Raw genomic sequence first — 12,390 nt, 5'->3', positions numbered from 1 at the left:
TATTTTAAATATTAAATTATTTGTGATTTACTATAATATTATTTATAATATTATAATAATAATGCAAACTATAGCTTTATGATTCAAAAAGAATTGAATATAAAATAAAAAAAATTGTCAATTTTTCAAGATTATAATTTTACTCCAAGGCTTAAGAGTTAAACAGAAAACAAAGGATGTAAGCAAAACAGAACCTTACCTGAGGAGTTTATTTTTAATAGGGGCATTCAAAAGAATAATCCAAATCCAATCAAGAAGGCAGACAGATTACCCAAACATGGTTCATAGCAATGTCATGTAAGAGTCAGAAATTGGACATTGTTTTCAGCAAAGGGAAAATGGATCAGAGCTGCTTCTAAAATCTGACTGCAGCTAGATAGAATTAATTAAGAAATGGACTTGTTGCCATCTTCAGCCTGAGACCTTGCCGAAACATTGCCAAAACAATCTCAATCTTACATGGGAAAAGACCCGAATACAACAAGACCACCTACACCCGTGAAAATCTACAAAAACTGTGTCTGTCTGTGTGTGTGTGTGTGTGTGTGTGTGTGTGTACGTATACCAGGGGTGGGTTCCTCATGGATCACCCCGGTTCGCATGCACCGGTTGGTCGGTGAACCCGGAAGTAATTAACTTCCGGGAATGCCGGTACCGCTCCTGGCCCCTGTCGCTGCAAAGCGCCCTTGCTGACAAGGAAGCGTGACCCGCTCGGCATGTAGAAACAGCAAAAGAAGGAACAGGAGAGGAGTTCCAAGCGGGGCTTTTCAAACAGCTGAACTCCTCTCATGTCCCTTTCTTTTGCTCTTTGAACAAGCCGTGCAGGTTGCGCTCCCTTTTCTTTCATAGCTAGCTCGTTTCCAATTGAGGGAGGGGGGAAGAAATCGATTTTTTCCATCCCTCTCCATGGATCCCCACCCCAATTGGAAACGAGCTGGCTATGAAAGACAAGGGAGAGCAACCCGCACTGTATGTAGAAACAGCAAAAGAAGTGACAGGAGAGGAGTTCCAAGCGGGGCTTTTCAAACAGCCAAACTCCTCTCCTGTCCCTTTCTTTTGCTCTTTGAACAAGCCGTGTGGGTTGTGCTCCCTTTTCTTTCATAGCCATCTCGTTTCCAATTAGGGTGGGGATCCATGGAGAGGGACGGAAAAAAATGATTTCTTACCCCCTCCCCCAATTGGGACCTGATCTCCCCAAAACAAAGAATAGTTTTCTTCAGAGCCAGATTTAACATTCTTCCTTCAGCACTCCTCCAGGGCAGGTATAAGAGAACACCTATAGCAGAACGGGTTTGTATATGTGGTAAAGGAGAAGTGGAAGATAATTCACATGTTCTATTACACTGCGAGCTATATAGAGCTTGTAGGTTTGCACATATTCTCCCCTTATTAGAGAGATTGCCAGGGAGGGCAGAAAATTTTTATCTAGGCTTTCTCCTCCAGGACACTAACCCAGTTACCACGTATGCAGTGGCAAAGTTCTGTGCTGCTGCAATGTCCATAAGAAAAAAACTGGCTACAGAAGTATAGTACCATCTTGTATCAATTATCTGGATATACCTCTAACAATATTTGGACCATTATGTTATTATCCACTTTTAATGTCAATACTTTTTAATTATATTTTAATGTTAGTATTTTTTAATATAGTGTAAAAACTAATGTATATTGCTGGTCTTTGACTGTAATAAAGATTTTACTTACATGAATACGTGGTTCAAACAACACAAGTGCTGCTTTTACACTTGGATGTCACCAAATGGACTTCACCTTAATCAGATTGATTATTTCCTATGTAGTTTTTGAATGAACAGTTCACTCCTTCCTGTTAAGACATATCCAAGTGCTGATTGCAATTAAGATTATGAATTGTTGGTGGCAATTATGCCTTGTGATGGTGGCGCCATCACAAGGCATTGTCTACAAAGAACATTACTGTTGGCAAAATCTTTACTACAAATACAATACAGGTGAAAAATAGGTTTGAACTACTGGATACTGCTGAGAAGACACCTGATGAACTGTGGCAGGAAATTCAATCAACCATGATTGGAATTGCAGAAGAACACATACCACATAAGAAACCAGAGAAAAAGTGCAAGTGACTCTCAGAGGAAATCACCAAAATAGCTGAGCAAATAAAAGCAAGCAGACAAATGAGAAGTAAGAACACTGAATGTAGCTTTCCAGAGAACAATAAGGAAGGATAACAAAATTTACTGGGGGGGGAAAAAGTGCGAGATCCGAATGGCTGCCAGGCTTTTCTCGCTCTGCAAATGTTTGGCGAAAAAAGCCCTGGAGAGCCTTCGGAATTTGCCAGAAATCCATCTAAAAAGGTCCCCTGGGAGGACTGGAACCCAGGGAACATGAGAGGACTAGTCATCCTGAAGAATTGCCACTTCTGAGCGATCCCGAACGGCGTAATCCTCAGCAGCTGTGGAGTTACTCACGCTGCTTGGAGGGGGAGATGGTGGCACCGCGCTGCTGACGGCTGCATTTTCATCTGATTTCTGCATTTCTTTGATTTTTTCCAGCCGAGCGGTGAGCCTTGGGGACCCTATTATGGACACTACCATTCATCATTACCCTGGAGAGGTGGGGATCTATCTATTTGGACCTGACCGGGATCGGGCGGATCGGGCGGCCGGCTGTGGTTGCCGCTGCCGTAGCCCTCCTTGGATGCCCCCCTCCCTCCATTTTGCTCACCTCCCTTGCCATCGCAGCCTCTCCCCTTTGCTCCTCTGCGTGTCTGGGCTTTTTTTGTTTGTTAAACAAAAACTTTTTTTGTTTGTTAAAAAAAGTTTAACAAACTTTTTTCTTCTACTTGCCCCTGCTGCTTCGGAGCCTCTGTCTGTTCCCTTGCCCAGCATTGACTTTCTACTATCCTGGCCTGTAACCATCTGTTTTTGGCCTTTCAACATCTGACCTCCTCCGTCCATTTTGCTAACTGTCACTGCCCCTGGAACACCAACTCGGACAGCCCCCATTTAATACAACTCCTAGGGTGCCATGGTCTGTGTATGTGTGGTGTATTCGGTTTATGGAAGGAGCGACAGAAGATGGCAGAAACACGGGTGGGGACTTGCTATCTTAACAACCGATGCACCCCCCCTCCTTTCGATCTGTTCCAGCTACCCCCAGACTTTGGACCCCCAGACTTTGGACCCTTTCAGGCCTATAAGAGAGGGGGAAGACAAGACATTCCCCTGCATAACATCTATATACCTCCTACGGACTGTTGTTGGCTGTTGTGTTAAATTACATCCTGATCTGGAGGGTGTGAGACTGCGAAGTTGCCGCGTGTTAAAATCTGGCATTTACGCCCTGCCCCCCTCCATCTACATCCATCTCACCCAATACAGACTTTGGACCTTTGGCCTTGGGTGTCTGTCCGGGACTTGGAGGAAGGGAGAGGGGCGGAGCAGCTCTCCCTCCTTCTTCCGCACCACTGACTATCTTAAACCACACTAGCGCAGTGCTCTGCAAATTTTATGAATGTGGTGTGAATGGTATGCCTGTTTGATGTCTGTACCCACTTTTTAAATTCCCATTATTGTTGTATTTTCTGTGTTTTAACTGATTTATGTGGGGAATGTATGGGTGAGTGGTTGTGTATGTATGAGAGGACTGGGAGTACAGACTGGTGCCTCCTCCACTGAGTGCTATTGCAGAAGTGGTAGGGGGCCCAGGCCTACCTCCCGTCCTAGAATGACTGACATAAATCACCTGCCGGAAGGAGCGGAGGTTGTGAGAGGGGAAATGGGGTCTATGGGTGTGGGGATGGGACGGAGCATTACGGTCATTATGGGGAGGGGCAGGTACAACGGGAACTTCAGGGCTAGCCATTACCGGGGAAGGAGGGTTCGCTACGTCACAGTGATCCCCCCTTCCGGCCCTGTTAGCTCCACTCCAGGACCAGATGGCGAGAGTTGTCAGGGCCCTGGTCTCAGGCTGTTGTTGCTAAATGCCAGGTCTGTGGTTCACAAAGCTCCACTCGTCCGGGACCTAATATTAGATGAGGAGGCAGATCTGGCATGTATTACTGAAACCTGGCAGAGGGAGGAGTCCCCCTCACTGAAATGTGCCCAGAAGGTTTCAGGTGCTTCATCAGCCACGACCCCAGAAAATGGGCTGGGGGAGTGGCTGTCATCATCCGAGGGTCATTAATTCCTCGTAGGATCCCTGCTCCAGAGCTTGTCAGGTGTGAGTCCCTGTTGGTGAAGTTGGACCTTGCGGGTCAAGTGGGCTTGTTGTTAATGTACCTACCTCCCAACAGCATTGCAACAGCCCTCCCTTCGCTCCTCGAGTCAGTAGCCGAGCTGGCGGTAGAGTTCCCCAGGCTTATGGTGCTGGGGGATTTCAACCTGCCTTCATTTGGCGAGCACTCTGATGGGGTGCAGGAGTTCATGGCTTCCATGACAGCCATGGACTTGACCCAAGTAATTCGGGGTCCGACTCACTCAGCGGGTCACACGCTTGACCTCGTATTCCTCTCAGAGCAGTGGAGACATGATCTAGATTTGAAGAGCATTGAGATCTTGCCCTTGTCATGGTCTGATCACTCCCTACTGAGGCTTGACTTTTGGAAACCAATCCCCCACTGTAGGGAGGGGGAACCGATTAGGTGGTTCCGCCCCAGGCGCCTGATGGACCCTATGGGATTTCAGACGGCGCTTGGAGAAATACCTGATGCTCTCGTCCACAGTCCGGCAGAGTCCTTAGTCGCTGCCTGGATTACAGCAGCGGCGGGGGCTCTAAACCGGATTGGGCCTTTGCGGCCTCTCCAAGGTTGCAGATCCAGGAGGGCTCCTTGGTTTACCAAGGAACTCCGGAACATGAAGTGCCAAAAGAGATGCCTAGAGCGCTGCTGGAGGGCCAGTAACTCTGAATCAGACCGAGCACTGATGAGAGCCTTTATCAGGAACTATCTCGTGGCAATATGGGCTGCTAAATGTGTGCATTTTGCCGCTCTTATTGCATCCGCTGAATCGCGCCCAGCCGCCTTGTTTAGAATAACCTGCACCCTCCTGAAAGGGAGGGAGGCGGGCGACTCTTTACAAAGTAAAGCTGAGGAATTTGTTCAGTTTCTAATGGATAAAGTTGCTCGGATTCGGACAGATCTGGACTCCAATTGCACGGTACCAGCCGAGGTACCGGAGGAAGGTCTTGAGCAGATTTTATGGACCGAGTTTCAACTTGTCGCTCCTGAGGAAGTGGACAAGGCCATGGGAGCAGTGAGTGCCTCTACTTGTATACTGGATCCGTGCCCCTCCTGGCTGGTCTCGACCAGCAGGGAGGTGACACGTGGCTGGATCCAGAGGATAGTTAACACCTCTTTCCAGGAGGGATCCTTCCCACTCCTCCTAAAGGATGCGGTGGTGAGACCCCTCCTGAAGAAGCCCTCTCTGGACCCAGCCATTTTAAGTAACTATCGTCCAGTCTCCAACCTCCCCTTTGTAGGGAAGGTTGTTGAGAAAGTGGTGGCCTTTCAACTCCGGTGGTCCTTGGATGAAACCAATTATCTGGATTCCTTTCAGTCCGGGTTCAGGCCTGGTTACAGCACGGAAACTGCTTTGGTCGCACTGATCGATGATCTCTGGCGAGCCAGGAATAGGGGTCACTCCTCTATCCTAGTGCTCCTTGACCTCTCAGCGGCCTTCAATACCATCGACCATGGTATCCTTCTGCGATGGTTACGGGAGGAGATCCGGACCCTTACCATCCTCCCGGCCTTCCATAAAGCTACTAAGTTCTGGCTGTTCCAGCAGGCCTGGGGCTGCTGAAGTATCCAGCCCCACTTTAATTGTGAATGTTGTTGTATTTTAAATTGTTGTTTCTCTTATTTATCCCCCTTCCCTTTTTATTGTAAGCCGCCCCGAGTCCTTCGGGAGTGGGCGGCATACAAAACCAATAAACTAAACTTTACTAGGATGAGCAATGTAAATATCTTGAAGCAGACTACATGAAAGATGAAAGAATGTACACTGCAATATAAAAAAGATGTATTGACAATTTAGCACTTTCCTGAAGTGTTTTCCTCAAGCAACAAAAAATTAAGTTATTCAATTCAAGAATATTTATATAACTCTGTAAGTTTGGAAGTATGGAAGGGTATTTAAGCATATTTTCCTAAATTGAATGGTGTCTGCCTTTATTCTCCTTCTGGAACTTTAACACGTGTTAGTTTAAAATAGACAAGTGTGCAATGACCATGTTCTTTAAGAAAACAAATGCTGTTTTATTGTAAAAAAAAATTCTAAGTAATTTGGAACCCAGGGTATTTGAAATCATACATCTTAGCACTATACATATGCCTTATGTCCTAGATAGTGAAGGTTTAGTAATCCTCAAAGACATCTAAATTTCTACAGCTAATTCAAAGCCCAGGCACATTCCCAAACTCTCCATATTTCAGGCAATTTCACATTGCAGCATAACCCACTTGTCTCCAATGCTGTCCCCAGTGGGAGGTAACTTTAAAAATTCCACTCTGGATTGCAGTGAGTTGGCCATAGAGTTGAGTTGATTTTCGATGCTGATTATGTTCATTGCAGGCTCGCCATTTCCCCCTTTTCCCCCTTCCCCTCCCCCCCTTCCCATCTATTGAAGGAAAATAAAGCATCACTGACTGGCTTCTGTGTGTAAATGGGCTTCCTGGTTTTTGTATGTTTGATTGATTTTTCAGGATTCCCTTCCCTTCTTAACAAATCTGATATTTTTTCTTTCCTTTGTCAGATGTTTGAATACATGTACCTTGTCCCCATGTTCTTCTTTGACACTAATACAGATCCTTTCTTTTCCTTCATATTGTACTATCATTGCTCTGAAGATATATTGATCAAAGCAACAAATTATACTTTCATTCCTTTTTTAATCATCAAAGTTTTTTTTTTTAAGAAAAGGAAGCTGATGACATAAAAAGGAGGAAATGCCAGGTATGTAGTCAATTGGAACTGAGCATTTCAAATTATCTCCAAATACTTTTTTTTTGATAAAACACTTCCCTAGGAAAAGGGAACACATAAAAATAAGATATACATGAGTACAATAATAGCAATGTCTAGCAAAAACCATGTAGAAATTCTTGTACTTTGCATGTTGAGTATGAGAAGTAACCATGTTTTACAATCATTATCAGTACCACATTTTTAGAACCACATTTTCCATGAAATAAAGTATACCTTCCCTATGTATGTATAGCATTTTTTTAAAAAATGGTCCAGAAGGACACCATGAGCAATATATCAAAGTCCATTGGAAGGTCCTATGTAACAGCTGGCTATCTCTTGGCTTGAAGTTCAAAAGGGAAAAGTCCTGAGGTAGTTCATCTAAAAAAAAATCCAGGCTAAATGTCATAGATTTTGTTCAAACCACTATGTCATGTAGAAAGAGAGAAAAAAAGGCTCACCTTTTCTACATTGATCCTGGATCACTTAGAAACTAAAGATTTTCTACCAAAAAATAAAATTATAATGACTTTAATGTGGCTTAAATATTAGTCACTTGCCTGGCATCTGAATTTTGATTATGTGACTATGGGGATGCTGCAATTGTAGTGTGAAAAATGGTTATAAGTCACTTTTTTCAGTGCTGCTGTAACTTCAAACAGTCATTAAATGAACTGTTGTTAAGTCAAGGACTACCTGTATATCATTCCCACAATATACTGAAAATATTGTTGTGATTCCAAACTAAAATAAGGTGTCATCATTTTATTTCATTTTTGTTTAGTTAGACTTTTTTCTGCCATTGTTTCTGTAAACTTAATATATAATTTCTGCTATGATTTTTGTTGCTAGTGAAACATACTATTTGTAACAAATTGTAATCATATTATTTAGGATTCAGACTACAATATTCAGTTTTTAATGATAACTAAATTAAGCTAACTTTAAATAAAAAGCCTATGGTTTCTAAGGGTTCTTAGAAGGTTTCTTCTGCTGGTTCAGAAGTAACATGCAGATGAAATTCTACTTTCATTCTTGAACCAAGAATACAGAAGTTCTTGAACCAAGAACACAAAAGCATATTTATTTTAATTATGAGCTATGGTACATTGGTTAGAATGCAGTATTGCAGGCTAATTCTAATGACTTCCAGGGTTCAATCCTTACTGGCTCAAGGTTGACTCAGCCTTCCATCCTCCTGAAGTTGGTAAAATGAGGACACAGATTGTTTGGGGGAGGGATATGCTGACTGTGTAAACCATTAAAAAGCACTATGAAGCAGTAGATAAATCTAAGTGCTGTTGCTATTTTCCTGCCAGGTATGAAGGAATTCTGTAGGAAGAAGGCACAAGATGAATAAAGCAATACTTTGTGTATTATTATTTACTGAAGGTCATCATTTTGCTGCCATTATGATAATAACTTCAATTCTGAAGAGAGTAGTAGGCTGTTGTCTAGAACCTTTTCTTTCCCTACCCTCAACTTTAGATATGGGAGCCATGATGGTATAGAAGAAATGTGCTACATTTACACAATCCAGATCAAACATACAATATTTTAAAATTTTATTTTTTTAAAAAAAAATACATATTTGAATTAACCTTGGATATGCTACGGTGTTTTCCCAAAAATACAACCTATCCCAAAAGTAAGTCCTAGCTTAATTTTTATATGTGTGCCCAATATAAGCCCTACTTTCAAAATAAGCCCTAATTAGGACCCCAACAACTCCAGGGTGCATGGATAAAAATTAAGCTAGGGTGGGGGTGCTGGGTGGAGCTACCCTACTACTTACCTTTGGACATTGCAGCCAGGCTTTGCACACCCCGACACCTGCCTTGCCCGCCCAATTCTTCTTCTTCTTCTTCTTCTTCTTCTTCTTCTTCTTCTTATTATTATTATTATTATTATTATTATTATTATTATTATTATTATTATTTGTTAGTTTTGTATGCTGCCCACTCTCGGAAGACTCCGGGCAGCTTACAATAAAAAAGGGAAGGGGGAAACAAAAATAAAACAGCAGTTTAAAATTGCAACAACAATCACAACCTAGGGTGGGGCTGGACAATTCAACAGCCCCAGGCCTGCTGGAACAGCCAGGACTTCGTCGCTTTACGGAAGGCCGGAAGGGTAGTAAGGGTGCGGATCTCAACGGGGAGATAGTTCCAGAGGGCCGGAGCAGCTACAGAGAAGGCCCTCCCCCAGGGGGTCACCAGCCTACATTGACTGGTCGATGGAATCCGGAGGAGGCCTAGTCTGTGCGATCTAATTGGTCTATGGGAGGTAATTGGCAGGAGGCGGTCTCTCAGGTAGCCAGGTCCGATGCCATGTAGGGCTTTAAAAGTAACAACTAGCCCTTTGAAGCGTGTTCGGAGACCAATAGGAAGCCAGTGCAGTCCCGGAGGATAGGTGTAATGTGGGTGTACCTAGGTGCACCCACAATAGCTCGTGTGGCTGCATTCTGGACTAACTGAAGTCTTCGAACACTCTTCAAGGGCAGCCCCATGTAGAGCGTGTTACAGTAATCCAGTCTTGAGGTGACGAGGGCGTGAGTGACTATCCGAAGGGCCTCCTGGTCCAGATAGGGTCGCAATTGGTGCACCAGGCGAACCTGGGCAAAGCCCCCCCTGGTCACAGCCGACAAGTGATTTTCTAAAGTCAGCTGTGGATCCAGGAGGACTCCCAAATTGCGAGCCCTCTCTGAGGGGCGTATAATTTCACCCCCCAGGCTAAGAGATGGAATAGGTGGACCATCCTTGGGAGGGAGCCTCAATAGCCACTCAATCTTGTCGGGATTGAGTGCAAGCTTGTTCGTTCCCATCCAGACCCTAACAGCCTCCAGGCACTGGCACATCACTTCTACTGCTTCACTGAGTTGGCACGGGGTGGACAGATCAATTGTGTATCATCCGCATATTGATGGTATTTAATCCCGTGCTGGCGTATGATCTCACCCAGCGGCTTCATGTAGATGTTAAATAGGGGGGGGACAGGACCGAACCCTGTGGCACCCCATAATTGAGGGGCCTAGGGGTCGACCTCTGCCCTCCGACCAACACCGACTGCAACCTGTCTGAGAGGTAGGAGGAGAACCACTGAAGAACGGTGCCTCCCACTCCCACCTCCCGTAACCGCCACAGAAGGATACCATGGTCGATGGTATTGAAGGCCACTGAGAGGTCAAGGAGCACTAGGATAGAAGAGTGACCCGTATCCCTGGCTCGCCAGAGATCATCAATCAACGCGACCAAAGCAGTTTCCGTGCTGTAACCAGGCCTGAAACCGGACTGAAAGGAGTCCAGATAATCGGTTTCATCCAAGGACCGCCGGAGTTGAAATGCCACCACTTTCTCAACAACCTTCCCTACAAAGGGGAGGTTGGAGACTGGACGATAGTTACTTAAAATGGCTGGGTCCAGAGAGGGCTTCTTCAGGAGGGGTCTCACCACCGCATCCTTTAGGAGGAGCGGGAAGGATCCTTCCCGGAAAGAGGTGTTAACTATCCTCTGGATCCAGCCCCGTGTCACCTCCCTGCTGGTCGAGACCAGCCAGGAGGGGCACGGATCCAGTATACAAGTGGAGGCACTCACCGCTCCCATGGCCTTGTCCACTTCCTCAGGAGCGACACGTTGAAACTCGCTCCATAAAATCCGCTCAAGATCTTCCCCCGGTACCTCGGCTGGTACCGTGCAATTGGAGTCCAGATCTGTATGAATCCGAGCGACTTTATCCGTTAGAAACTGAACAAATTCCTCAGCTCTGCCCTGTAAAGGGTCATCCGCGTCCCTCCCTGTCAAGAGGGAGCAGGTTATTCTAAACAGGGCGGCTGGGCACGATTCAGCGGATGCAATAAGAGCGGCAAAATGCACACATTTCACCACCCGTATTGCCATGAGATAGGTCCTTATATAGGCTCTCATCAGTGCTCGGTCTGATTCAGAGTTACTGGCCCTCTAGCAGCGCTCTAGGCGTCTCTTTTGGCACTTCATGTTCCGGAGTTCCTCGATAAACCAAGGAGCCCTTCTGGATCTGCAACCTTGGAGAGGCCGCAAAGGCACAATCCGGTTTAGAGCCCCCGCCGCCGCTATATTCCAAGCAGTGACTAAGGACTCCGCCGGACTGTGGACGAGAGTGTCAGGTATTTCTCCAAGCGCCGTCTGAAATCCCATAGGATCCATCTTCTGCCTGCAAGGCTTTCATGAATGCTTCTGCAGCCAATAGCAGAACTCCAGATCAATCTTAAGCTCTGTTATCATTTACAGAGGCCTTCAGGAAAGCCTTGCAATGCTTGCTGAAGTTCCTGAAGGCTTCTGACAATGAAAAGGAGGCCAGGGGCAACACATAGAAGTGAGGTCAGTAGACAACATTACCCCCCTGAAAATAAGACCTGTTTTATGACAAGAAAAATATAACACCTGGTCTTATTTTTTTGAAAACACATGTAAAATTGCAAATGAAATGAGGAATTGGTTACTCAGACTTCCTATTTCTTAGTATTCCACATTTGTTTGCTTGTTTAATTGTTGATACTTCTTGTATGGCTCTATGCATTTAATAATATAAATAAAATATTCTGAAAAACCCTAAAAGCCCCAACACATGCACACTCTCTTAAAATAGTTTTCATAAAATAGAAATGGACAGCATGATCTTTTTTAAAAAAAATCTTTTCTACTTAAAAATTACATCAGACTGTTTCATCATGTTCTCCAGCTATGTCAATCTACAATCCAACTTATTCTAACTTGGTAAAGCAGATTGGAAAAAGCTGTTGTGTTTATAGTCACACTATCACAGTTGGTTGTACATAATCAAACAATTGTATATAATTGTATGCACATCTTTGGTATTTCTACAGACTAGGAACATTTCACTAAGCCCTGACCTACATAGTTCAGTATCTTGCTGTGATATTGATCTCACCAATAATAGCACTATACTGCTGCAGACACATGTTGATTAAAAATGGAGTGCAATTTCAAATTAATTTAGCTTAGACTAATGAAGGTCAGTCATGTGGCAATAATTGATGATGTGAAATTGTGAAACTATGAGCGCGTGGGATGTGAAATCTCATGCTTCTTTTTTGTGTATCATCACAAGTGATATTCTGTCTCTAGGTCTATTTAATTGTTTTGTTACTTAAACATTAACAAATAATGTAGATAATTATTCAATTTATGTTACTAAAAATGACATATGTATCCTGACATATAGTCATATGTTATCTCACTGACTTTATGTATTTTACCACCATTAAAGTACAAGCAGATATAACACTTTCAGTTAATATTTTTTTTACTTAAAAATCATTAAGAATAAGTGAAGAAAATAATTTTTACTAATTATTGATTGGTAGACATGGAATAAATAGGGTTCAAACGGAACATAAGAGATGTCCTGAGGTGGATAATACAGAAAAAAACTGAAGTCATTTGTT

General features: G+C 44.0%; 1 pseudogene; it reads right to left on the bottom strand.

Annotated features, from left to right (window-relative positions):
- Positions 1 to 7,923: 7,923 nt before the first annotated feature.
- LOC148043837 (uncharacterized) lies at positions 7,924 to 11,128 on the bottom strand (annotated as a pseudogene).
- Positions 11,129 to 12,390: the final 1,262 nt, after the last annotated feature.

Source organism: Thamnophis sirtalis, unplaced genomic scaffold (assembly GCF_051295495.1).
Source record: "Thamnophis sirtalis isolate CommonGarterSnake01/CBP01778 unplaced genomic scaffold, rThaSir2_p1.2 scaffold_10, whole genome shotgun sequence".
In the NCBI taxonomy this organism is placed as follows: domain Eukaryota; kingdom Metazoa; phylum Chordata; class Lepidosauria; order Squamata; family Natricidae; genus Thamnophis; species Thamnophis sirtalis.
This window is presented reverse-complemented; position numbering and strand designations above follow the sequence as displayed.